At 42.5% G+C, this 25,399-nt stretch overlaps 1 protein-coding gene and 1 pseudogene across 2 annotated transcripts in view; both read right to left on the reverse strand.

Annotated features, from left to right (window-relative positions):
• Positions 1-22,933, reverse strand: part of SCHIP1 (schwannomin interacting protein 1) — a 141,003-nt gene extending 118,070 nt beyond the window's left edge. Inside the window, exon 1 of one of the 2 annotated variants that reach the window (XM_074368922.1) lies at positions 22,874-22,933. The gene's annotated coding sequence lies outside the window, so the exon portion shown is untranslated. Of the gene's footprint in view, positions 1-13,812; positions 13,953-22,873 lie in introns of those variants that run through there. The other variant, XM_074368921.1, reaches the window with a different exon arrangement.
• On the reverse strand, positions 14,309-22,866 carry LOC123615998 (cytochrome c-like; annotated as a pseudogene).
• Positions 22,934-25,399: the final 2,466 nt, after the last annotated feature.

Raw genomic sequence — 25,399 nt, forward strand, 5'->3', positions numbered from 1 at the left:
TAACAGCTCTTCTGTAAAACAGGACTGATTATAACTTAAAATGTCTTTTATGGTAACATCTGTAAACAGCCTGCCTCGTGCTCCAAATATGGTTTGATTTTGAGGTTGCTGCAGAGCCCTGGGTCAGATGGCTGCCCCCCTGTGGAGTGGAGATGGCCCTGTGAGTGTTCAGAGATGTGGGTAGACAGCATTCTGTGCTGGGGACTAGATAGCTGCTTTTCAAGTGACTTGGCAAGGCTCAGGTCAGAAAAAGCTCCCTGCTCTGTGGCAGGACACAGGTAGACAGACAAGTGTGGATCAGCTGGGGTGATATGGGAGAGTTGTAGTGTCCGTCCAATTTTCAAACATCAGGACCTCTTCAGCCACCCACCCAGACTCCCTCCTGGGCTCTGGCTCAGCCCCCTGCTGCCCAGATGGTCTGTGTTCAGGGAATGCAAAATGAGGCCTTAGGAAAACATTTGGCAAGGTAAATCCATTGCCAAAAATGCATGGCATTTCAAAGCCAAATAGAAACATCTTTGAATTATCTGTCCTTTTAAATTATTTTCTGACCAGATATTCTGGATCAGATGGGAAAGTACCAGGTTTCCTTTTTTTCTTTTCTTTTCATGCAAGGTGCCTGGCTAGCCCAGTTTGCATTCTGTTTCCAACTTTCCATCTCCTGCCAAGAACCATCCCACTTTGGAACAGGAAGCTCTGCCAACTGCTTGGCCAGCAACAGTCTACAGATATGTCCAGCAGGATGGAGAGATGATTTGCAAAGTGATTGAGAGGCCCTGTCTTCCTGTTTACAGGAACAGTTCCCCAAGTCAAGGGCTTGGGGCTTACAGACTTAGATTTGTCCTCTGCAACCTCTGTAAATTAGATGTCAGACATGTGAGTCAGGTGGGTGTCATCCCAGACCAGCACCTTCCCCAATCAATCTCCAGGGTCCTGTCCCTCTCAATTCCCACTATCCCCACCCTAGTCTAGATCACTGTGTCCTGAAATTACTAAAGTCTCCCTACCATCTCTGCAAGCAGCCAGAGTGCCTTTCTACAATGCAAATCTAAGCAAGTCTCTCCAGACTTCATTAACCCCCGTTTCCCCTCCCATGGCTTCTCACTGCCTTTAAAAGAACTGCTTCCTGCCCAACCTCCTCCAACTTCTTTTGGTTAATTTCTACTCAGTCCTTTAAGTCTCAGCATCGATGTCACTTCCTCCTGGTAGGCCTCCCTGATTCTCTGTATTTGAGCGAAGAGGATCAGATGACTTTCCTATGCTCCCATGATGCTCACTTCGCTTATCACACATGCTGTATCGAGGTTGCTGTTTAACTGCTTATCTTCTTGAGTAGAGTCAAGAATCCATTTTACAGCAAGACCCAGGCTTCAATATTTTTAAAATATTAAAAAATTTCATAAAACTCTTTATTTTGTAAAATCCTATTCTAATTCATTTAAAACAAAATGTGTTCACACTTCACCACTGACATCACAACCCTTAAATAGGTCAGAGTTCCTAGTGTGAAAAAATACTCTAAATTCCGTGAAGGAAGGGGCCATTTCTATCTTGTTCATAGTAATTGGAATGGAATAAGAACTTGACTGATATTTGTTGCTGCAATTATTAATAGTAACGTTGAATTCGTTTAATCCTCAAAAACCCTATAAAGAAGCGATTATCTCTATCTATAGGTGAAGAAGCTGAGGATGGGGAAGTGAAGAAAGCTGCCTAATGTCCAGAGCTGGAAAGCCAGGTGGCAGAGCCAGGATTTGAACCAAGGTAGCTAGGCGTCAGAATCCTTGCTCTTAGTCACTGAGCCAAGAGCTTAGTACCTCTTGGTCTAGATGCATATGGATGGATTCTGACCAAGCGAACATGTCAGAAAGGGTCTCGCTGCAGCAGCAGTTCTCCGTCCCCTGCCCTGCAGAGGCTCCTTGGGCAGTGCCTATTTCTATGCAGAGAAAAAGGCAGCTGGCAAGAGCAGCTGCTCCCCTCTGCTCACACGTGCTCCAGTCAGCCACCTCAGCTGTCAACCAGGTCAGCAACAGTCTGCTCGCTGGGGCATTTCATTGTCTAAAGGAAGAGTGTAGACACCTCAGAAAATGAATTTCACATTGTTATTAACTACATGCCTTAAATTCCCCCTCCCACTCCCCAAAACCAAATCCTTTAAGAAGGTAGCCACCCTAAGATTGAGATACTCACTTTGACATGGATAGGAAACTGAATAATACTCAAAGCGGAGGGATGAGATCATGTTCCTTAAGGGTCAGGGCTATTTATAGGATTTTAATCTGTAAAGGCAACATTTGAGAAAAGACAGGATTGAAATATTTAAATCGTAAGGAGTATGAATTGGTGGGGAAAAGATTTATTTGCAAAACTCCCAAACCAATTCTGAAGTTATTAGCCCTAACGCTGAACCTTCTCTAAGTTGTGGCATTTAGAGTAATAAAGAAATGGCTGGCAAAGGGGTTTGTATTTCATCTTTATTACGTGAATTACATGCGAGTCACATGCGGTCCACAGATGCTCTCCTGTTTCATCACCTGAGTGTAACTACAAGGGAATATTTAACAGCACTGCGGGGCGAAGTGTCCTGGACATAGAACATCTGGGCTTCGTTTCCAGCCCTGTCTCTAACCACCTTTGTGACCTCAGTTTCCTCATGAAGGGGGCTGGACTGCATGATCATGGTGTTAAGAAAATATTAAGAACAAATTAAATGAATGGGTAAGTGAATGAATTCAAAGGCTGCTTCTAGCTTAAAGACCCTTCGGAAATGTGTGAATCATTTTATCACTTTCCTTCTTGTGAGATACAAAGTTTGTTCCTCCCCTAATTTAAAACCAAGGTCTGTCTCCATTAGGCAGGTTGAATGCATGGTATTTTTTCTATATTTCTGTGGAGCCAATGGGTTGATCTTAACTGATTAGTCTGTCTGTGTAGGTACCTTGGAGATGGATTTTATATGTCCTAAAATAGTTTTTTTCTTTCTTTCATTTATAGAGCTGTACTTTAGTGAAAAGGCCTCTTTAAAAAATTAGCATCTGAAATGTTTTGAATCTCTAGCAAACCATGAGACTGCATTTATTTCCTACGTTTTCCTCAATAAAAATGAAATGGCAAAATCTAGGCAAAACTCAGCCCTTAACAGAGAGCTCCAATGACCTATTTTCTAAACCTGAAACCAGGACACTTGGCTTGACAAATACTACAGCACTTAGGGAAACTAGGTGAATGCATGTTTGAAGTGAAGATTACCCTGAAGTCTGTGGGCACTGGTGCGCTCGAAGGGCAGCAAAGGGGCAGCGTCTTTATCGGAGAAAAGCCACATGGAGGGTGTCAGGACCTCAGCATACGGCCGCACAGACCGTGCCCTGAACAGTGCCAGGAGGCCTGTGACCTGCACCACAGGTCCCTGCCGGGAGGGACCATTTGGCACCCTTAGCATAGGTGGCAATGTAAATGACGCCCCCTGTAGTTGCTCAGTGGAAAACGGTAAACTGGGTGCTACTGGGAATTCCCCTGGTAGGAAATTTGTTCTCTGCTGACAAGATTGGAAGAGGAGAGCTGCTCTTCTTCTCCTAATCAAGTCATACCTCAGATTGGATGGCCCTGACACAAATTCAACATGTCTAAACTCTCCGGTCTTTTTCCAGAAGTTTTCTGTCATCAGGTTCTGCTTTCCTTAAGTGCTTAGCAATTCTTGAAAGTGCAATCTGTAAGCAACTCTCAATTTATTTTTTGAGCTCTATTGAAGGGCATAAAGTACATAAAAGGATGTTTAGGAAAAGCTGGGGACGTTTGCAGACACACTGCATGAGCTCAGGGAAGCATCACAAGTGATGGGCACTGAAGCCCACATGCACATTCCTCAACACAGGATCAAGTGCCTCAGAAATTGCGTGCCTTGGACTTTGATGTGTTCTGGTCACTTCTTGGCATAACTTTGGAAGCACTATAAAATTAGAAGATAGCTGCTGGCATTTGCCAATGCAATGTGAGCAGGAGGAATACATTTGAAAGTGAAGAAGGAGAGGGGGCGGGTATAGCTCGGTGGTAGAGCGCATGCCTAGTATGTACCAGGTCCTGGGTTCAATCTCCAGCACCTCCATTAAAAAAAAAAAAAAAAGTGAAGAAGCAGCATGGTGGGATGGGAGATAACTCTTCCAAGAGACTTGGCTCTGCCTCTGACCAGGTTTGCATTTATGGGCAAGGCGGTCCCTGGAGATCTTTGGACCACTGGTCTCATCATGGAGTTGTATGACGTTGTCAGATGGCTCCAAGCCTCAGGCAAGTGAGGTAAATGAGTGAAGCTGGCAGCAGGGGCAACAGAAAGGAACAGGGTGAGCCACTGAGTCACTAAACAGCATGCACAAAGCCATCCATATTAAAATTCAGAACAAAAAGCAGGTTTACCCTCAGTTTACCCCTGAATTACCACTTGGGCCTCTGCTCTGAGCTCTATATCCCTGGAGTTGAAGTCTGTATGGAAATGAGTTAGGGAGACCATACAACTTGGCTGGTACAAGCTGGTCCTGCTTTATACCTGTTGTCCTGCCATAATTATTAATGGTGCCCTCCTTCATTCTCAAAAGTGTCCCAGTTTCCATAATAAAGTATATGATCATCCCACGGAAAGGGACTCAGCAGTGACTGAACCTGTGGAGCAGCATCACCCAGATCTGTCCAAACCTTCAGATGAAGTTGAGCAGATTTGGTGGCATTGTTTTATAGGTCTTTAGTAATTAAAATAAATTTCCAAAATATCGCAACAAAATGGTTCAATAAAAAGCATTGTGTCATGAATTTAATTAAAAAACACAGAAAATATATGAGAGGCTATCAGTTTGTTAAAAGTGTTCAACTTTACTAGTAATCAAAGAAATGCAATTTCAACAGTAATGAGGTAATATTTTGCCTGTAAAAGTATTTTAAAATTATTTAGAACTACAATGCTCAATGTCAGAATGGATGTGATGGAAGGAACGCTCATGTCCTTTTGGTGGGCTTATAAATTGGTTGATACAAACTTTCTGAAATACTATGTGATATTATGTTTTAAATATCATTCCAAAGTTTATACTCCATGGCCTGTTAATTGAACAAACATTTACTGAGACCTGTTACATGCCAGGCGATGGGAGGTAGAGAGGTGAAAGAGTCAAATACAACTTGCCCCCCAAATGGAACTTCACTGTAGTGGAGAAAAAGACATCATGGAGGAAAGAAATATGTGACAATTTAGATTACAGTTTGTAGTAAGTACCCCAAAGGTAGACAGATATGATGCTGAGAGAGCCTGGAGGTAGCATGTGTGTCCCGGGAGGTTCAGGAAATGGGTTGGTCAGCTGAAGAGGGAGGGAAGGGTGTTACAGGCAGAGGGAACATTGGGAACAAAGGTTTTGAGGCTGAAAGCAGCTCAGCACAAGTGAGTTACTGAAAGAAAACCACTAGGTTGGAGCAAAAGAGTCCAGGAAAAGTGGCAGCAAAATGAAGGTGGAAGGGGGGGGGGCAGAGGTTGCCATTTAAGATCCTCATCTTAACAGCCACTTTAAGGGCTGTGAAAGCAGACTGACATTTTAGAAACTTTCTCCACGGTGGGGAACTGCATGGGGAGAGGACAGAGCAGGCTATAGAGAGACCAGTTAGGTAGCAAATATAGTAGTCCAGGAAAGAGATGAATATGGCTTGGATGAGAGTTGGGGAGATGGAGTGAAACGGAAATATTAAAGATACATTAAGATGGTAGAATCAGCAGGACCTGGTGACTGAATAGATGGGGGTGGGGAGGGAGAGAGAGATGTCACTGATGGTTTCCAGGTTGTTATCATAGGGAATTTAGTGGAAAGGTGATGTCTCTTTACTGAAATGGGCAATTAGGAGGAGGGAGTTTTGGCATGGGAGCAGAAAGATGGAAAATATTGAGTCCTTTTTGGGCATTTTCTGTTTGAAATGGTATGAGACACATAAGTGGAGATGACTAGAAATTGTTTGGGTATGTAGGTCTGGAGCTTAGAAAAATGATCTGGGGCTGGTGATGTAAGTCTATGGGAGTCACAGCATAGAGATGGTATTTGAAAGCTTGGGTATAGGTGACATCATCTGGAGACAAATATAGAGAGTGAGAAGAGAAGGCCAGGTATCTAGCCCCGAGGAACTCCGTTGTTTACAGATGGAGGAGAAGAAGAGTGTGTTTGTAAGGAAGACAAGGAACAGAATAGGAGGAGAGACAATAGTTACTCTTTAAAAAATGTAGCCTAAGGACACAGAAATGAGGATCTAGATTTATGCATAAAGAGGCTCACTGTGGCATTTACAATAGTGAAAAATTAGCTCCATCCTAAATGTCAAGAAATGGGAAGATGTTTAAGTAAATTGTGACATATTCATTCTGTGGAATAAATGCAGTCAAATCAGATGCTTTTGAAAATTATAACATTAAATGAATAAAAGAGGGCATACTGTTATACACACAATGTGATCCACATTTTAAAAAAGTAAATGGTTATACACCTCGAAAAAGATGTAGCCAAATGTTAAGAGTGGTTAACTAGGGATGGCAAGATCGCAGGTGATTTTTTTTTTACCTTTGTATCTATTTTTATTTTTCAGTTTCTTTACAGTTGTCACAAAGTAGATGGTAGTATTTTTACAAAGCAGAGAACAAATTACAGATATTTGTTTTCCTTAAAATGAATGATTCTGAATTTGTTAAAGAATACCATTAAAATCATTGTTCAGGTGAGAGAGAATTTATATAAACTGTGTGATGAATCCTTTTATAAAACCAGTAATTTTTATGGTTCCATTAAATCACCTATTAAAGTTTTTGAATATCAAATTTTATTTCAAAATATAGATTGAGCCAGCACACTTTTGAAAAAAAGTTTGAGGTCATAATAAACAGAAGTAGGGGACAGCAAATTTTTCCTGTAAACGGCTAAATAGTAAATGTTTTCAACTTTGTGAGTCATGTAGACATGTTACCTATTTTTTTTTTCCCCTAAGGAAACCTTTAAAAACGCTCTTAGTTCTCAGGGCATACAAAACCATGTTGCAGGCTGGATTTGGCCCACAGACCCCAGTTTGATGACTTCTGTAGTAAAGGATGAATACATAAGAAAAGCCCATGACTACTTTTTCCATAAAAGCTAACATAATATTGGGATTGAAGCTAGGTGAATCTTCAATTATTAGAGTCCTAGAACCAGTTTGGGTTTATTTCTCATTAGGAAGCAGAATAAATGGAAGAGGTCTAAAAAAGAAAACTTAAAAAAAAAGTTAATATATATTTGAATGGAAAACTGATCCTATGAAATTGGTACTTTGACCTAGAAAATAAAAGCTAAAGGAAATTTTTATTTACTTGTAAAATGAAGAATCTGGCCATAATTCTTCTGTAATCTTAGATTTTTGGTACTATGAGGGGAGTGTTGCAGTTCTATACAAGAATCTCTTCACTTGTTCCTGCCACAAACCTGGGAGCCACCTTTGTCCCTCCCTCTGTGTCTCGCCTCCAGTCACCAGTTGATGTCCTTAGTGCTGACAGTGCTCCATGCAGATCCCTGGTTCTGGCCACTACACAACCCTCCCTACGCACCCCGCTGCTGTGAGTATTGGCTATGAAGGCTCACAGCTATCCTCTACAGCGCAACTTATCCCTCCGCCTTCATCAGGCCATCTGAGCCACATCCTACTTGGCATTTCCCCAGCCCCATCCCTGCTTCCCTCACTTCCTTATAGGCTTATCCTTAATAAGCCACCTGCATCCAAATCCCTGTCTCAGGCTCTGCTTCTAGGGAATCTGACTTAATACACCAAGTCCCAGTGATTCTACTTCCTAAGTACATTTGGCTTTCTGATCACTGCATCTGCTTGGAGAGAGGATACAGGACTGGTTATCCTTATAATTTTATTCTAATCCATGAATAAATTCAGAATGTATGATGTCAGTAACTTTTATGAATACCAGGAAATAGTTCTTATAAAATATGCAGCAATGATCCAAAAAACAAAAACACCCACATGGGTAAACAAAGAGCCTGGAAGAGGTTTAGCTTTCAATTGACATTACTATATAGAATTATTGCTAGTATTGTTTGTGAGTGGAAACAGCTGCCTCTCCAATATTATCAATTTTGCTAATTGTTACTGATTATGTTTTTAAAATTATACAAATAACTAAGGCCTATAAATAATCTTTTATTATAAGAATTTTCCATTTTATTATACTGTAACAGGTTCATTGATGCTTAATACGATGTGGTTATTTGCTGACTCTGAAGGATACCTTAATTAAGATATGCATACATGTTCAATTTATCTTCTCAATTACACCTACATTAAAATCTTTAAAATCATGTTTGCAAAAGCAGTCAAGGAGTGGAGCCATGTAACTGTGACCTTGTGCTCTGTTGCATCTGGTCAGTGACTCGCAGTAACCTTCAAGAATAAGCTCCGAGTAAATCAGCGGGTTCTGTGCCTGGCTGTGGGGGAAGTGTGCACAGAGCCTAGCAGTCCAAGGGCTGGGTCAGGTGCAGAAGCGGGAGCTGGAAGCATGATGAACACAGAGCCCCTGCAACCGCCGGGGAGAGGGAGCACAAAAGCATGGAGCCTCCCCAGGGGAGACCGAACCATTTTTCCCTCCTCCCTCTTCACTTTCCCTCTTCTGGAAGAAGGAAATCAGCTCCTTCCCTACTTTCTCAATGAAATACATTTTGCTTCAAGTTATTCATAGTTATTTTCAACTATTTATTTCAACAATAAATCTATTATGAAAAATCAAAGTGGACCATTCTTTGGTTTGATAATCAGTGAAACTGAGTGTTTAGTGTTTAGATAGCCATGATCAGGATATAAATTGCCCAGCAACAGAGACTAAAAGCCTCTTTTCCCCTCCTTTCTTACTTCTTGGGTTAAAACCAAAACAAAAACAAAAACCAGACACCCCTGAGTATGCTGTTATTTAAAGAGAAGTAAGTCCGTGTGATTCCAATACCTATGGTAAGTCTATTTCCTAGGAGTCTCTTTTCACTCTCTTAAAGTAACTTCAGTGAATTACAGCCACATTCCGCAGCCTGAGCATAGGTGTATGGCTCAAATCCCTCCCCCGTGCTCAGTGGAGGAGCCAGGCTCTCCCTCAGGTAGGATCTGGGCATAGTGCTGGAGGGTGGCGGGGTTGGCCTGAGATGACAGGTGGGCCCAAGGGGCAGGATCTGGTCCTAGGCTGTTGGAGCAAGTCACAATCACTTGGCTACCACCTCCAGGATTTTGCCATACGATATTCCGCCTCTACTCCTATTTACATAGCATTTTTCTTTGAATCAACTTGTTTTTAAATTAAATTCATTCAAAGAGGAAATTTTATATCACTCTGATAAATGGAATGTAAGTATTATCTGCTAAAATAGAAGTGAAGTGTACATATACTACGTTTCATCAGTTCCAAAAATAATTTTTAATGCCTCTGAAATTGGGATGTATCTTAGAAAATGGCAGCTTGTTATAATTGGCAACATCTCTGTTGTTCTTAGTAGCACATGAAATAATGAGGTGCTTTACATGTCAATGGTACATTAGGTTTGATGAAATATAGTAAATTGTATTAAAAACAATGCTGCTAAACTTTTAAAAATGAAAAGTAAAAATGCCAAATAAAAAAAGAATACCTCAAATCGACTTATAAAATATATGGCTGAATATAAGCTTCTTATTGATGATAATGGGCCCTTTGGATCAAAATATCTAGAAGTCCTAACTGGTAGTTTCAGACAAAGGTGAGGACCCACACTAGTGAAACAGATCTGTCAGTTTCTGTATTAACCCACTAAAAATCGGAACTCCCATGAGGACGTGGTTGGCCAGCTCAAAAGCTATTTTACCTGTTACAAAACATTTTTTATAAGGTATGTTATTTAACTATTTTATCTGTTATATTTAAGTGTATACATACATACTCAGCAACTTCAGGATGTAATATTTCAACATATAGCTGAATAAAACAGAGGTGCCTGTAGAATTCAGGGGATGGGAGTCCTTTCCTATTGGTGTGATTCCTGGCTGCCTGTGCTTCTAACTGGCATGGCCTGGGGTTCAGTTATTGAGGACTTGGAACATTTATGATTATGCTCAAACACCTCACGCCTGATTTATGAGGTCTAGGTAAGGCTGATTACCAGGGCACGATGACATTTGTCTCATCCTAAGCATTATTCTCTGTGAAATTACAGATTTTATGCCCCCAATCCCCCCTCCTCCCAAATATATATGAATGGAAATACAAGACTGTTGAAAGACACTTGTCTGAGTATCACCTAAAAATTACTGTGTATCACACTTTAGGCAACATTCTTCTGGGTGGAGCACCAAATAGGAAGGACTCAGCAGAGACAGGGTCAATCGAGTTACAGCTAGAGCCAGGTAGGTCAGGTGGGTTGGGGAAGGCAGTTAGGAGGGAAAGCCTGGAGGGGCTGCCCAGGACCAAAGCATTGACCCAGACCTCTAGAGAAGGCCCTTGGGTGGGGAGGTGCTACCTTAAGGAGACAGCAGCATTCAGGTTTCCATTCCTCTATTCATTCAGTTACTCATTCATTGAAATACCTACTATGTGCCAGGCACTGGGTTGGGTTCTAGAGAGAAGAAGTTGGAAGAGGTCAAAGAACTCACAGTCTAGAAAGGAAATAAAAAATCTCAGTGATTACAGTTGGGTTTCAAAGTAGTCGGGGTGGGGGTGTAGTCAAAGAATGCAGTGGAAGAAAATATTGGAGAGGGCATTGTGAACAGCTCAGGGAAGCCTTTCAAGAGGAGTGATGCTTGCATTAAGTCTTGAGGTATAAACAGAAGTCCTCCAGAGGCCGAATGACACAAGGACAGCCCGAACAGTATGGTCAAAGTTTAGAGGTGTAAGAAAGCAGGATGTTACCCACAAATGAGAGAAGTTAGGATAACTGGAATAGAGAGTAAGTATTGCAGGACAGTAGAGAAAGACGCTGGAAATGGTAGGAAAGCAAGAGCTGGATGTGAGGGATACTGAAACTGAATTTGAACTCGAAGTCGACAGAGAGACATGAAGGGTTTTAAGCCAGAACTGGCTGGAATATACACGTGTTTTCTGTGTGGACGGATGTTGATAAAAAGTAAATTCTTTATCAAAACAACCCAAAGGCCTTAGCCAGAGTGCTAGACAGTCAGCAGATAGAGATCTGCGTCACTTAAAAAAAACGATTTAACATATAATCAAGGGATAGGATAGCGGGCTGCTGAAAGAGCATGCACGTGCAGACAATCAGCCTTGCGCACGCGAGGCGTCGCGTGCGCCACACACCAGCACGATGGGGTGTCCCAGGTGAGAACGAGAGTCTGGAAAGAAAGGAAGAGAAGTAGCACGAGCTGAACTTCACAGTGGATGTTCAGGAAGCGCCGAACCTCCCTCCAGGAGGTGACGATGACAGGGATAGCTGGAGAATGACGGAGGCATTCCCTCTCTACATCTAAGGGAATCCATGGATCAATTCTTATTTGTACATCTATATATTTAAAAAAACTTTTTATTGTGTGAACCCTTCAAACATTCACATAATCGAGCAGTACAGTGAACCCCACGAACCCATCAACCAGCTCTGGCAACAGTCGACCTACAGCAATCTTATTTCACCTGTAATCCTCCTATTACATGATTCTGAAGCAAATCGCAGACATCCTGTCATTTTAAGATAAGGGTCTTTATTCTAAACCCCAGTCTGTGTCAGAATCAGAGGATATGTGGACCCTTGCACTGTGGCTAGAAAAACAATGAAAATGAACAAGCACAGAAGCAAAGTCTTCTCTCTCATAAAGAGAAATTAAAAATCAGACAATATGAATGTGATTATCACTTATTTAGAGAAAGGGGTAAAATAGAATAACTTATAAATAACACTAAGCTGGTGAAGTTACTATCAAAATCCTATGACATGAACTAAACTAATGAGGTTAAACAGATGAGGAAACAGAAGGAAATTAAATTTAAAAATGTGCAAACTAAAGTGTCAAAGAAATAATGATTAGGCTGGAAAGAAAAACCTGAGAGCAGAAAGAGACCTGGGCCGAGGGTGGGATGGGGAGGCAGATTGAGTGTAAATTGGAATATAAACTCGCCCATTTAAAAGATCCCAATTAACTCCTTCATGTGGTAATGACTTACCGAGCGCCTGCCTCGTGCAGGGCCCTGGAATGTCTCTGGAATGTCACGTGCCTTCAGTAAACCACCTCTGCCGCTTAAAGAGGAGTCAACAAGTGACCTGGGGGCAGGCAGCTGCATCTACCTAGATTCTGCCTGAACCTCATCCAATTTCTTTATTAAACACCTGGCTTCTTGAGAAATAGCGGCAACTGGAAGGGGTTCAAAGGAGTGGAACAGAAAATAATTAGAGGAAGAGATTGATTTTAACGGAAAGATCAAAGGAACCAAATATAGGGAACTTGGCTAAGCCAGAGCTCAGGGAAAAAAAAATGAGCTATTTGAGGCATGTAAAGAACAAAACAAAATAAGAAATATTGAGCTGGCGCGCAGAGCATAATGCAGAACCTGGGACGGACACAGGGAAAGGCTGCTGAGGGCAGGCCGAGGCGCTCGCCTGGCACTGGACTGTACGTCAGCCCCGCTGAGCACACTCTGACGTTAAGCAGGCTTCTTTCTGCTCAACGGCTACCTTGTTTAGAACACCAGCTTCCAGAGAGCGGGCATTATTTGTGACCTTTCAACTTTGGAAAAGAAAGTGTGCTGAATCAGTCCCTCCCTGGTGAGCAGGATGGGAAGGGAGGGGAAAGAATATTTTCTCTCAAATGTAATTCATAGATAAGTTTTAATGCTTCTCACTCCTACAGAATTTTTTCCAGTCAGCAAACATTTTACCAGAGGGGGAGAAGGGTGGGCGGAAAGGGAGGGAGGGAGGGAGAGAGAGAGGTACGTTGGTTCTATGGTTAATGTTTTAAATGGTTAATGTTTTAAGACCTAAGGTCTTAGGGACTTTATTTTGGCAACATTTTTTAGTTCTTGGTCAGTTCCTTTCAGTCAGACCATAGGTCTTTATTTTTGGGGGAGGGAGTTTAATTTCTTTTTATTTTAAAATAGGTCGGAGGGGAGGGATAAATTAGGAGTTTGGGATTAGGAGATACAGACTACTATTCACAATATAAGTAAACAACAAGGACCTGCTGGATAGCACAGGGAACTACACGCAATATCCCGTAATAACCTATAATGAAAAAGAATATGTCTAAATATATAACTGAATCACAATGCTGCTCACCAGAAACTAACACAACATTGTGGGTCAACTATACTTGAATTAAAAATAAAGAGAGAAAATATATCATACATGCACAGCAGGGCAGGAAACATACATGCACAGTGTAAAGAACAATGATCAAATGAACCCCAGCACCCCCCGCCTCTCCGTTCTAAGTCAGATTATCCTGGTACCTTTGAAGCCCTCGGCATGTCCCATCCTAACCACACTTCACCCTCTGTCTCTCCTTTCCACTCCCCAACATTATCCTGAAGTTTAGCTTAACCTCCTGCCTCTCCTTAACGGTTTTCCTCTAAAGGCATGGTTGGGCAAAGCTACTCCGTGGTACCGCTGCGTCAGCATCCAGGTTGTTTGGCCAAGAGGCCTGTGGGGGGCACTTAAACTGGTGCTAGTCCCCTCATGTCACCAAGCGCACGCCCTAGCAACAGTCACAGAGGTGTAATGTATGTTACGTTTCCCGACATAACTCCCCCGGCAGCCCTGTGATCAGCAGCTCTCCCCCCACTCAGGGCCTTCCCCTCATGGAACTTACCAAAACCCTGCTCTTTTTGGTTTGAATAAGGCTTGATAGTTGTCATTAAAGCTCTAGCTGTGTCACGGTCTCGAGGTGGTCTCTTCCTCTGCTCCCAGGGCAACACTAACAAGGGCCAAAAGGGCTCATTTCTTTACACAGTGGACCAGAAAACTAAAAATAATTGAGTTCACGACACTGGCCACCCCAGTTGCCGACAATGGATGGCTGAACCGCACACAGCACGCCCCCACGCTGAAGCTGGGTGTCCATTACTCTTGTCTCCTGCACGGTATTCTGGAAGAACCCGTCATTCAGCACCCCTCGGGGACACCGTTGGCCATTCCACACTGTGGCGTGCGGGGCAGTGTCTTCCAGCCTCAGCCCTGCGGAAGCATCTGTTCGGCAGGGGGCCCGGTGCAAGGAAGAGGCACAATCAGCTGCGTTTCCCTTTTCCTTTTGACCCCTTTCCTGAGGTTGGAATCACTTGTGCGTGATCCTCCCTGTTTAGGCTAAAGTTTATCAGATACTTGGACACCGCCCAGAAGTTCTGGTACTGCACCAGATCTCAGTCCCCTCAAATCCAAACTCCTGGAACTGGACCAGCCTGGGTTTGTCACACTGCCGGCCACCTCTGCTGGCAGTCTCAGCCCCCTCCCCTCTTCCCAGCACCACACCAGCAAGGTTTGACCATTTTTGGTGACTTGGCCAGACAGGCCAGGGGGGTTATTCCCAGATGGCCTCCCTGTGTTCTTTAGCAATTCTAATTATGAGGCCAGGATGGTTACGAAGTTTAAATAAGTGAAAGGATCAAAGCTTATGAAGACAAGATGCAGGCAGTTTTAAACTTTCTGATTTGCTTTTTTTTTTTTCTTCTGAGAACAAGAGGCATGAAGTCATAAAGTAAGGGATCTGGAAATTTCTACTCAGCAATTTCATACCAGCTTTTTACAAATATAAGACATTCCATAAAGTCTAGGTAAAACTCTAGTATTTCTAAAATCCTGTAAAATCGGTGTATCTCAGTGGAGACATAGGGTATTAGATACTGTGATGTCTGAAAATTATTGCTACAATATCTAAAATTCCCTTTTCTCTCTATTTTTAATTCTAAGAAATCCAGGGTCTTATGGGCAGAATATATGGCCTTTAGCAAAAGCTGGCCCTTGAGCTTCAACTTGGTTTGGCCCATTCATCTCTGTTTTTATATCTTCCCTATCCATTCATTCAACAATGAACATTTATTGAACATCTAGTAAGTATAGTGCTAACCCCTGGAGATTCCAAGACAAAACCTGACATTGGTACTTCCCTTCCTGGGGGCTGAAGAGCAAGTGGAGGGAGCGAGCTATGCAAAGAAAGAAAGAAAAGCTGTAGTGTTCCAGGTGTGCTGACAGGAGCAGCTAGTGGGGGCGGCATGGAGAAAGGGATTAACTCAGAGTGAGAGAGAAATAGGAGTTGGGGGAAGCGGATGGTTTGTTTTGCAAGAGGCTTTAGGGGAGCCATGATCTTGAGCTGAATTCTAAATTACAGCCTCAGAACACATCAGAGTCTGAGAGGACTCTTGATCAACTCTATTTCGGAAGCCTAAGAAAGTGGCCTTGTCCAAATTCACATGGCTAGTTAGTAGCTGGGACAGGATTTGTTAACGCAAAACATTTGCTCTTTCCCTTCCAATACATGGTCCTGGTTTCCGCCTTTTGCAGTCGGCAGAGAAGTGGCCCACCTCTTGCAAGACCACACCTGTATGTAGACCTTCTTCTTCCCTTTTTTTTTACAGTTAAGCAAGACTCCTTGCTTTTTTTAATTTCTGAGAGCTTAGCTTACACAGACTGGGTGGTGGGTTCACATAATTTAATTTGCTTGGGGTGGGGGATGGTCCTGTCCACTTTCTGTTTCTCTTCTTCAGTTTCACCTCAAAATCAGAAGGCAGGATGCGGTCAGTGAGTACCTGCTCCACCAGCTCTGCTGGAGGCTGCGGTGCGTTGTTCTGCCTGCCCGCATCCAGTCCCCAGTGTTTCTTTGGTGACTATCCGCCCTGCTCTGGGGACACAAGACTCTGGTGGGAAGACCCACCTGCTGACTTCAGGACTCGGGGGAACCATTTGCCGGTGTGGGGATAACCTGAAGTCAGCTGTCTCCTCTCTCTCCTGCCACCCTCTTCAGTTCAGCCTGGGGACCAGGATGCTTCTCCCTCCAGATATTTCAGAAGTGGGTTCTTCTGCAGGTGAACTAATGGATTCCCATGTTGTTGCTTTACGGGTCTCTGTATTTGCAAGGACACTCCGAGGGCAGTCTGGGGGCCACTCGCAGCGGGGGTACAGTAAGAAGAGATGGCTAGGAGCAGAGAGAAGAGTGCAGTGAGGGGGATTCTCTAAGATCCTGGAAACTGAATTGCCTTTGTCGGGGAGCAGCTGATGCACCTGAAAACCATTTGCAAGGCTTTAGTGCCCGAGTGAAATGCCTGCAGTCTCTCCAAGAGATTTCGATGTTCACTTACTGTGACTTTTTCAGCCGAAAAAAAATGTAGACTTGGTCCCTGTTATTCATGTGATTAGGCACTAGTTTTGTAAAATGATGTATGTAGGCTAATTCCTACTGACCCTTCAGAGAGAGAAATCACATATTGTTATTCAAGGAGCACATGTAATTTTTATCTCTTTTTACAAGCCCAAATCAAATAGATTACCTTCCTGAGCTGTGAACAACTTGAAACGCACACGGATCTGCGAGGTTAAAGAGCAAGAGGATAAGGACTTGCATTTGACAGAGTAAAGTCTATAATTTGGTGGCACAAAGATTCTCTTAAATGACGATAGAGGAAACCAGCGGATTCCGAAATGGTAAAATCTTTAAAGAAAAAAAAAGATAACATAGGGATGCTATGGGAAATAGCATTTTATATTTATGTAGCAGTCTCCTTCTTGACGGTAGAAATACTTCTCAAAACCTTCACCATTACTCCCCATCCCCAGGCCACCCCCCATCTCTACTCTGGGTCACTGGAAGAGCTGCCTGTTGAATTTCCCTGCATTCACACTTGTCCCTTTACAGTTCACACTCCACTCCCTAGCCAAAATGATCTTTCAAAGATCATCTTTAAAGCTTACAACTCCCTGGTAACTTCTCACTGTGCTTAGGATAAAATTCAGACTTCTTTCCCTGGCCTTAGAGATTCTTCAGGATTTCTTGACAGAGACAATATCTGCAGGACAGTATGAGCAGGGCACATCTTCTCATATGCGTCCACCCAAAGCAGTGAAGATGTTTAGCATCCCTGGTCCTGCCCACTAAAAGCCAACAGTGCTCGGACCTCAACTCCATATTTTGCATCCGGATCACCAACTGCACATCAAACACCGTCTAGGCAGGGGAATGAGGGTTGTATCACCCCCAGCTGAAAATCCCTACTAGCCTACTTAATCTGAACCCCCTGCCTACCTTCAACCTCAGGATCTTTGCACGGGCTCTTTTCTCTGCAGGGACTGCTCCGCTCCCAGACTACCCACGTCTGGCTCCTTTTCCACTTTCATGTCTTAGCTTAAATGCACGTCTTCAGAAAGATATTCCCTGGACTACCCCATCTAAAATAGCAACACACACTCAGCGTGTGTGCACATGCTATGCACACATCAGTGTATACAATTTCCTTCTCTGTTTCCTTGTTTATTGTCTGTCTTTCCTCTCTAGAATGTAAGTTCCATGAGAGCAGTCTGGATAAATTTATATAATTATTTGTTGATTGAATAACAGATGCCGTAAAGTTATATGTCATTTAATCACATCATCATACATATTAGTAAGAAGCAGAAAACCATTATCAAACTCGTTTTTTAGGTAAGCACTAAGACACTAAAAACAACAAATCCCACACTGAATGTTAGTGATGGAGGGAGGAATAAAACCAGAAAGCTCATTACCTCCTTATTAAGTCACAGTGGATTATTTCAGTATATGGTGATCTATTTAGACAGGTCACACTGAGAGACAGATAACATAGAGAGATTATAATTAACCAATTCTCTTGTCGCCACCACTTTAAGTTAAAATGTCCATGGCGGTTACTACTATCTATATTTCAGCTGCATTTCATTTTACTTTACTGGTTATTATACCTTCTCAAATCTAGGCTCAAAAAACAGATTCACCCTTTAGAGAAGTGGATAAAAAAGGAAGTAAGTTTCACTGCTCCCCATGGAACAAATCTCAGTACCTATCTCTCATCTGATTCTAGTAGTTGACAGATGGATCCACAAACAAGGCATCGTGTGGGGATGGCAAATACACAGCACTCAGTTCCTCACTCTCTACTCCTGCTTCCTTGGCAAGTACAGCTCATTATTTCCAGAACTTCCTCTTGCTGAGCATCTATTCCAACTGGGACTCCCCAATCCAGTGCTGCCGGCGGCGGCTACCAATGGATTGGAGGTGACATACAAGTTACTGCCAGCCCTGGAATGGAGGAAAGATCAAATCTTCCCAGATCAATCTGAGTTTGAATACCATATCTGCTCTTTGCCACCTGTGAGATCAATCTGAAGCCCTGTGTGACCCAGCAGAATTTAAACCTGTTTAAAGGTAACCCCTGCAGCACCATCTAGGATTGCCTCAGCACCTACTTCTCTTTGGTTCCACCTAATGTGAGACTTAATTTTTATTAAAAGTGTAGGTCACACATGCTTGGACACATACTCATACTTGCAGATGGGTCTAAAGGGTGTAGACAAGATTTACGGTTAGTGTCTTATCAAAGTACAAGGACCCTGTTAGAGACCATCAAGCATTTGGATCCAACATAATTATTGAGACTCTGCACTGCCAGCTTTCCTGTCTTTCCCACAGCCACACACATGGCATTATTATCCTTTCCACGAGGCAGACCACAGAACTGAGGCTCAGACACAAAGGAACTAGCCCAGAGTCCCGTGGCTACTTTAAGCGGCCAAGTGTGGATCCTAAACACCAGTCTCCTAACAGAGGCAGTGTTAATTCACCACTGGAAAATCGGCTGTAGGAGTGACCTACCCTTGCTTTAGTTAAAAATGACAGCCCTCAGTTCCCAGCTGATGCGTGTGCTGTGATTTGTACTGCCAACGGAATGTTCCTGCTGCTGAAATTTATCGCCACCTTTCTAAGCTGGTGGAGGGAATGTTTCCCGTTTAAAAGTGCAGCCCCACTCTTAAAACAGCCTGAAGTGAAAGATGAAAAGCCTGAGAGTAGCACTAACCACGTGCTTAAAGTGTGTGAATATATTAGGAGATTTCACAGAAAGGTAGCAACTGGTTATTACTGACATGATTGGAAGAGGTGGCTTACAATAACAACCAAAACAGTTCCTTTAAAAATGCTGTTTAAACCACCTTTTGGGTAGACCACCCTTACTGAGATTCCAAGATGGCTTACCATTGTCTGCAAGCATATGGAATATTTTTATAGCAAAGGAAAACAACCAGCTACTTTCCATGTCTCTGAACTTAAAATAGGTGGAAGTGGGTTTGCTTTAAGAAGAACTTCCAAACAATGAGCCTGGTTAAATTAATAATTAGGACTGGATTTCCTAGGGAGTTAGGCATCCTTTTTTGAAGAAGGGTGGGAAGAAGGGGGTGAAGTAACAGGGGTTCTAAAGTTGTGCTCCAGGGTTGGTTTCCACTCTCAAAACTCATTTCCTCCCCAAGAAACAATATAGTTTCCTAAGTCATAGGAAAAAAAGAAAGAAATGTAAAATAATATTTACGGAGGCTCCACTGGATTCTAGGTTCCTCTACTTCTTTGCCCCCTTCTTTTTATCTATCTATCTATCTATCTATCTATCTATCTATCTATCTATCTATTTTTGATCTGTGATTTTGGTTTTCATTATCTTAAGCCTTAGGATCACATAATTTACAAATTTTTCCTGATGGTGTAATTCCTCTAATCTTTCTAATGAGCTGGCAAAAGCACCATTACCAATCATACATAAAGGTTAATGCCACAGTGCTTTTGCATAGCTGCTTAAAAGACAATCCTGAATTATAACTCAGTTTGACTCAGCATAGAATTTGCAAGCAAAGTTTGCTGTTGTAGCTTATAGGTCATCTATAAAATATGAAAAGTATTCAATATTCTTTGTTTGATATTATGTATATAAACCATACTAAAATGCCTTTCATGAAGTAAAGGGCAACATTTTAGATACAGCAAATTTAATTTAATTGGCATAGTTAAGACCAAGAAGATAATGTGAACATTGCCAGCTTATCTTCAGCCCTGGCCTTTAGCAGGCTAATGAACGGAAATTGAAATGCAGGTGCATCTTGCTATGAGACAGTGAAGGGATAGCCTCAGTCTTTAAATATAGTTATATAGCCAGTCATATAAATTTAAATGTAAACCCAGCTTCCTATAGGTTTTGAGATGGCATTCACCATCTTTGTGAATAGTTGGGCATTACTCATCAAGTCCAGTCATATATTTAGAAGAGGAAAACATGGGTAGCATTTGCTGAACTGGAATTAATATCAAAATTTAAAAAGCTGATCTTATTAATTTAACCACAAGTCAATCTATATAAATCAGTCCAAAAGAAATATCATATCTGCCATTCATGGTCTGAATTCTGGTGTAGGAGCTCAATTAAGTACGGTACACGTAAAGTCGTGAGATACTTCTGTTCTGTAATAAGTATGGTAACAGCCAACTTCTACTCATTAGTAGCTGTTTTGAGATAAGCTATCAAGTCTGCCTTTTCTGCCATCTTCTTAATGTCTTGTCCCAAGGATGTACTTCTTGGGATTCTCCATCTAGCCCAGCAGTGTTCCCTCTCCCCAAGAGATGCCTTTGATCTTGCTAGCATCCAAGTAATAAAATCCAGGGGCCTGACCTGTCTTTTGCCCAAATGGCCCATGGAGATTCGGCTCAGTCTTGTGCTTGCCTCCCTTTTCCATGGTGTGGCACTGGGCACACTTCTGAATAAAAATCTTCTTGCCCTTCTCAGCATCACCCATTTTAGAATCACCCTTTTGTCACAGGAGACAGAAAGGTTCCCACTTGTGAGCAGGACGTCCTGCTCACTAAGTTCAAGGACACGCAAGTCTGCACCTATGTACCAGTAGGTTCCTCTAATTTTAATGACACTGTTAATTATTCACTCTCTTTATAAATAAGGAAACCGAGGTTCAGACTGGCTGTATAACTTGCCTAAGGTTATGGAATAAATGAAGGGACTGGAAATTTAACCCAGAACTGTTCAATTCCAGCTCCAACTGATCTTTCCACTTCATTGGACAGTGCCTCCCAACAATGCACAATTTAACGGTGAGGAAACTGAGGCACAGGTGAAATAAACAACCTAAGAGAAGTTGTGCAGTCAGTATGTGATCGAGGGTCACTGAGTGAAATGTTCAGAAAGCCACATCTTTTTTCCTTTTAAATACCTTAATTCAGCTTATAAAAGATCACAGTCTGTTACTTTTAGAGATTTTCCAGCTTTGGGGATTGAATTTTGTTTTTCTTGGCAGCATTCGGCTTTGAAAGCAGTATATTTGACACTGCCTTCTGGATTTAGCTTGAAACAAATGACGTAAAATTATACCCCCATCCTGCTCTCTTCCAAGTTAGGAACTCAAAAGTTAACTTTTTGCTCAGAACATCAGCCTTTCTGAATGGGTAAGACCCAAGTGGAGTTCTTTGAGATTTTCAGAGTCAAGAACAGATCTTCCTATTCAGCAAGCTCTAATCATCCTTTTCCCAGCTATCAAAAGTGAAAAAGAGGAACCCTTGAGCTTACAAGTCTCTGTTGATAAAATAAACCTTTTTTCATGAACATTCTGTCTTTAGAAAACAAGTAGCTATAGCACTTGTTAGTTAATAATAAAAAGAATTCTTCAGTGACTACTCAGATGAATGAATATTTTTTATAGGCATGGGGTATGTAAGGAATTTTAACCCAGCCTCTGTGTTCACTCCCCCACACAACTGTAGAGCAACCACTGGCCTCAAATGAATGATGAATGGCCCCAGACTCAACCAGGAGGGTAGACAACCCCAGCCGTATAATTTGGCATCTTTTAGAATTCCTGGGTGGACTTCATTTTTTGGCCATAGCTGATGAATGGGCTCAGTTAAAGGGCTTTGGATAGACTGCAAATTAACCATCAGGTGTTTCTCCTCCTCCGCCATACCCACTTCTTTTGGTCCTATCCATAAAATCCCAACCCCAACTGTATACATCTCAGCCTTTCACTTAGACACATGCTTCTGTTAGTGCATATTTAGCTGCTAAAAAGTTCTATTAGAGAATTCCCAATTAATATCTTAGGAGGCTCCAGGCCATGGGGGAAAAGAAATCAGGAAACTGAATTAGTAAATGACAGCAATAATCAGTTTAAACGAGACTTCTTCCAGCTCTTTGCCTGTGGACGACACAGAATTGCCGAGCTTGCAGGTGGTACTGATGGGTTACCAGAGATGCGGTTCCACGATCATAGTCTCATCCATTTATTTAGTCTCCTACTGCAATACTCCACGCAGGCATCCCCACCCCAACCCCCACTCCTTGCTCTGTGCAGTCAAGCTCTACTTGCTAATCAGCCAGGCTGAACAAAGGGTTAAGGCTGCAGCCTTCCTCGCCAGTAGACGCTGCAAACATTCACGTATAGTTTCTGCCTGCAGTCAGCCCTGTAGCTCCAGCTCCTGCAAAGCCTTCAGCATTTGCAGAAGCACTATTTCCTCCCACCTATGTTTGGTTTAAACTTGCAGTTGACCAGTAGCTCAGAAGTCCACACTTACCCCTGTCGTACCTAAAATCTGTCCTTCATCCCCTGCTGAATTTGTTTGCCCTGCCCTGTCCTGGAAAGCCTCAGGGCTTCCCGTAACCTTGATGCCTCCTCCCTGCTGGAAGTTAGAAGCATCCTCAGTGGCTGCATTACTGCACATTTCCCTAGTAACCTTGTATTTTTCCCCTTCAACTCAAACTTCTCCAAACAACATCATCTCAACTGACCCTGAATTTCTCTAGCCCTCTGTAATAGCATTTCCAACTGGCCACACCACGAGATTGACTGGAGAGGGCAAACTGGGGAGAGAAGGTTTGGGGACTCACCTGCACAGCTGCAAGGATCAGACACAGGATGGGGCTGCCCGCAAACTTCCCAGGGACCGTCTGCAGCCAAGTCTCTTGGCCTTAAAGCGACAGGGCGCTTTTCACCATATAAGGAAGACAGTTTCACTTGTCTGCTTTGGGACCTGTTTGGGCAAAGCAGCTCCTTCTCTGGACATAGCAGAGGCTTAAGCCTTCTGGGGGAATCTGGAGCCTGTCAGTCCAAGAGGATCTGTACACAGTGGGCAGCTGGATAACCACTGGTTAAGGCACAAGAACCGGTGTTTGGCAGGCCATTTTCAAAGGCTGGAAAACCCTTTATGTGAGTTTTGCCCCCTACAGAAAGGATTTACCGTGACTGGGAAGTCTTCCTCAATGACATGAAAGGGCTCTGCTTCTATTTCCGGTTTGGCTTCCTGGAAACCAATAATCTTGCTCATCTCTAAGAGGAGAGGCAGTTCGACCCTCTTCCTTCGACACTGAGACTAAAGAGAGACGACTGAGGGTGGTGGGAGACTTCGGTTGTTTAAGACACATTAGCCACACTCCCCTGAAAAACGAGGTAAATGGAGATGGTGTTATTTCAGCTGGCAGAGGCCCTTCCTGAGCAGATACGCACACAGTTCTCCACCAAGGCCATCTCTGCCCCTGAGCAGCCTTTTTGGGCCCCCTTGGCTAAAGCCCACAGCTGAAGCCTGACAGTGCTTTTATCTTCCAACCGGCAGGGTGAGAGTGTGTTTTAGCAAGAGCGAACACTTTCTGCTGATGCAATTCAAATGCCAAGTCTGGCCAGTTGGTTTGAGGTGGATTAGAAGCAACTCCAAAATGTCAGATTGTGAGAACAACATAGAGCTTAATATAGTTATCATTTGGATGGTCACGCACTTTTTTCTTACTGCCAACTGCATATTGTCTCTTTATTGCTAGATGGTTATGCCTAATGCTTAGCATTTGTGCCATGGATTTTACATTTTTTAAAAACACATAATTTGGCCCCTGGTTCTATTGTCTCATACTAGTTTCACATCTTACCTTCTTATGTAGATTTTAAGTCTTTAAAGACAAAGACCATTTCGTATTCTTCCATACTCTGCTTAACACCCAGCATGGAACAGGCCTAGAGCCGACTGGGAAATACTTGTTATTAAATCAACTGAATGGAACCCAGGGGTTTTGTATGATGTGGACATAGTTTTATGAATAAAATGGATTTTTCCTAAATTATTGTTGTTGTCAAACAAAACTATGAGCTCTTTGCTTTATCATCTCTTTCGTATCAGCTAGTATTTGTTTTCCATGCAATCACATTTTCTTCAAGGGCAGAGGTTAAAGGAATTTCTTTAAAAGGTAATCATTGTGATAAACTCTTTGACCCAGCAATCTGATTCCTAGGAATTTAATCTAAGGAAATAATTAAAAAGAAGCAAAACATCTGATAAGCAGAGATGTTCATTGCATTGCTATCTGTAATAGCAAAAGCAAGAAATGACTCGAAGGCTCCAAAGTCATTTATACATCAATAATAATAGCTCACGTTTATTGATCGCTTATCGCATACCGGGGCTTGTTCTAAGCACTTTATGCAAATTAATTCATTTAATCACGACAAACCTGTGTGGTAGGAATTGTCATCATCCCATTTTACGGACCAGAAAACTAAGGTACGGAGGTTAAGACACTTGTATTTGAACTGAGGTATTTCGGCACCAGCACTTAGAATCTAGCATCATCCTATGCTCCCATCAGGACTTATTAAATATTATAATAGGCGCTGAGTATAGACAGAGTAATAAAATTAAATGGTGGCCTTCACACAGCCATTAAAAGTAATAATTATGAAAGGTCTGTACAGGCATGGAAACATGCGTGTGGTATAAAGTTGACGGAAAGAAGCAGAAGAGAGAACATCTATGATTACAACTAGCTAAATACCTATGAGAAATGGAAGGCCATGTGCAAAACTGAAAATTGCTGTATAACAGTGCTGGACTATGATATAATTTATCTAAAATTGTCTTAAACGTTATCTACTATTTTTATTTTTAAATTAGTAAGAAAAAAAAATCCTGGCTACGCAAACGCTGACCTTGCCATTCTTTCTGCTCTGAGCTCGTCTAAACGACGCCATCAGCCTAGACTAGTGAGTGTCGAGAGGTCCTCCTGACGGTGCCATTACCCCAGGGGAGCTCTCTGCCAGCTGAGCGAGTCACCATAATTGGGGGTGGGGCCCGCCTGTGTCATACACCGCACACCTGCGCTGCCTTTCATTCACCCTTGAATTGACTGTGCATCACAGTGGTATCTCACCAGGTCCACTTTCACCGAATATCTCATGATTTGTGGACCTGGTAAGGATAAAGCATTATGTGTTAGTGATGTTGGGGAACGCTGTCTCACCAACATTAGTGGGAAGGCTTCCAGCGAGGGATTCTGAATCTGAAAACGTTTATCAGTAAACACACAGGTATGTCTCAGAGGATGTGTTTATTCTAGGAATACAAGGGGAAACTTTGGTGTAAATTAACTAAA

The sequence above is a fragment of the Camelus bactrianus genome, chromosome 1 (assembly GCF_048773025.1).
Source record: "Camelus bactrianus isolate YW-2024 breed Bactrian camel chromosome 1, ASM4877302v1, whole genome shotgun sequence".
NCBI classification, from domain to species: domain Eukaryota; kingdom Metazoa; phylum Chordata; class Mammalia; order Artiodactyla; family Camelidae; genus Camelus; species Camelus bactrianus.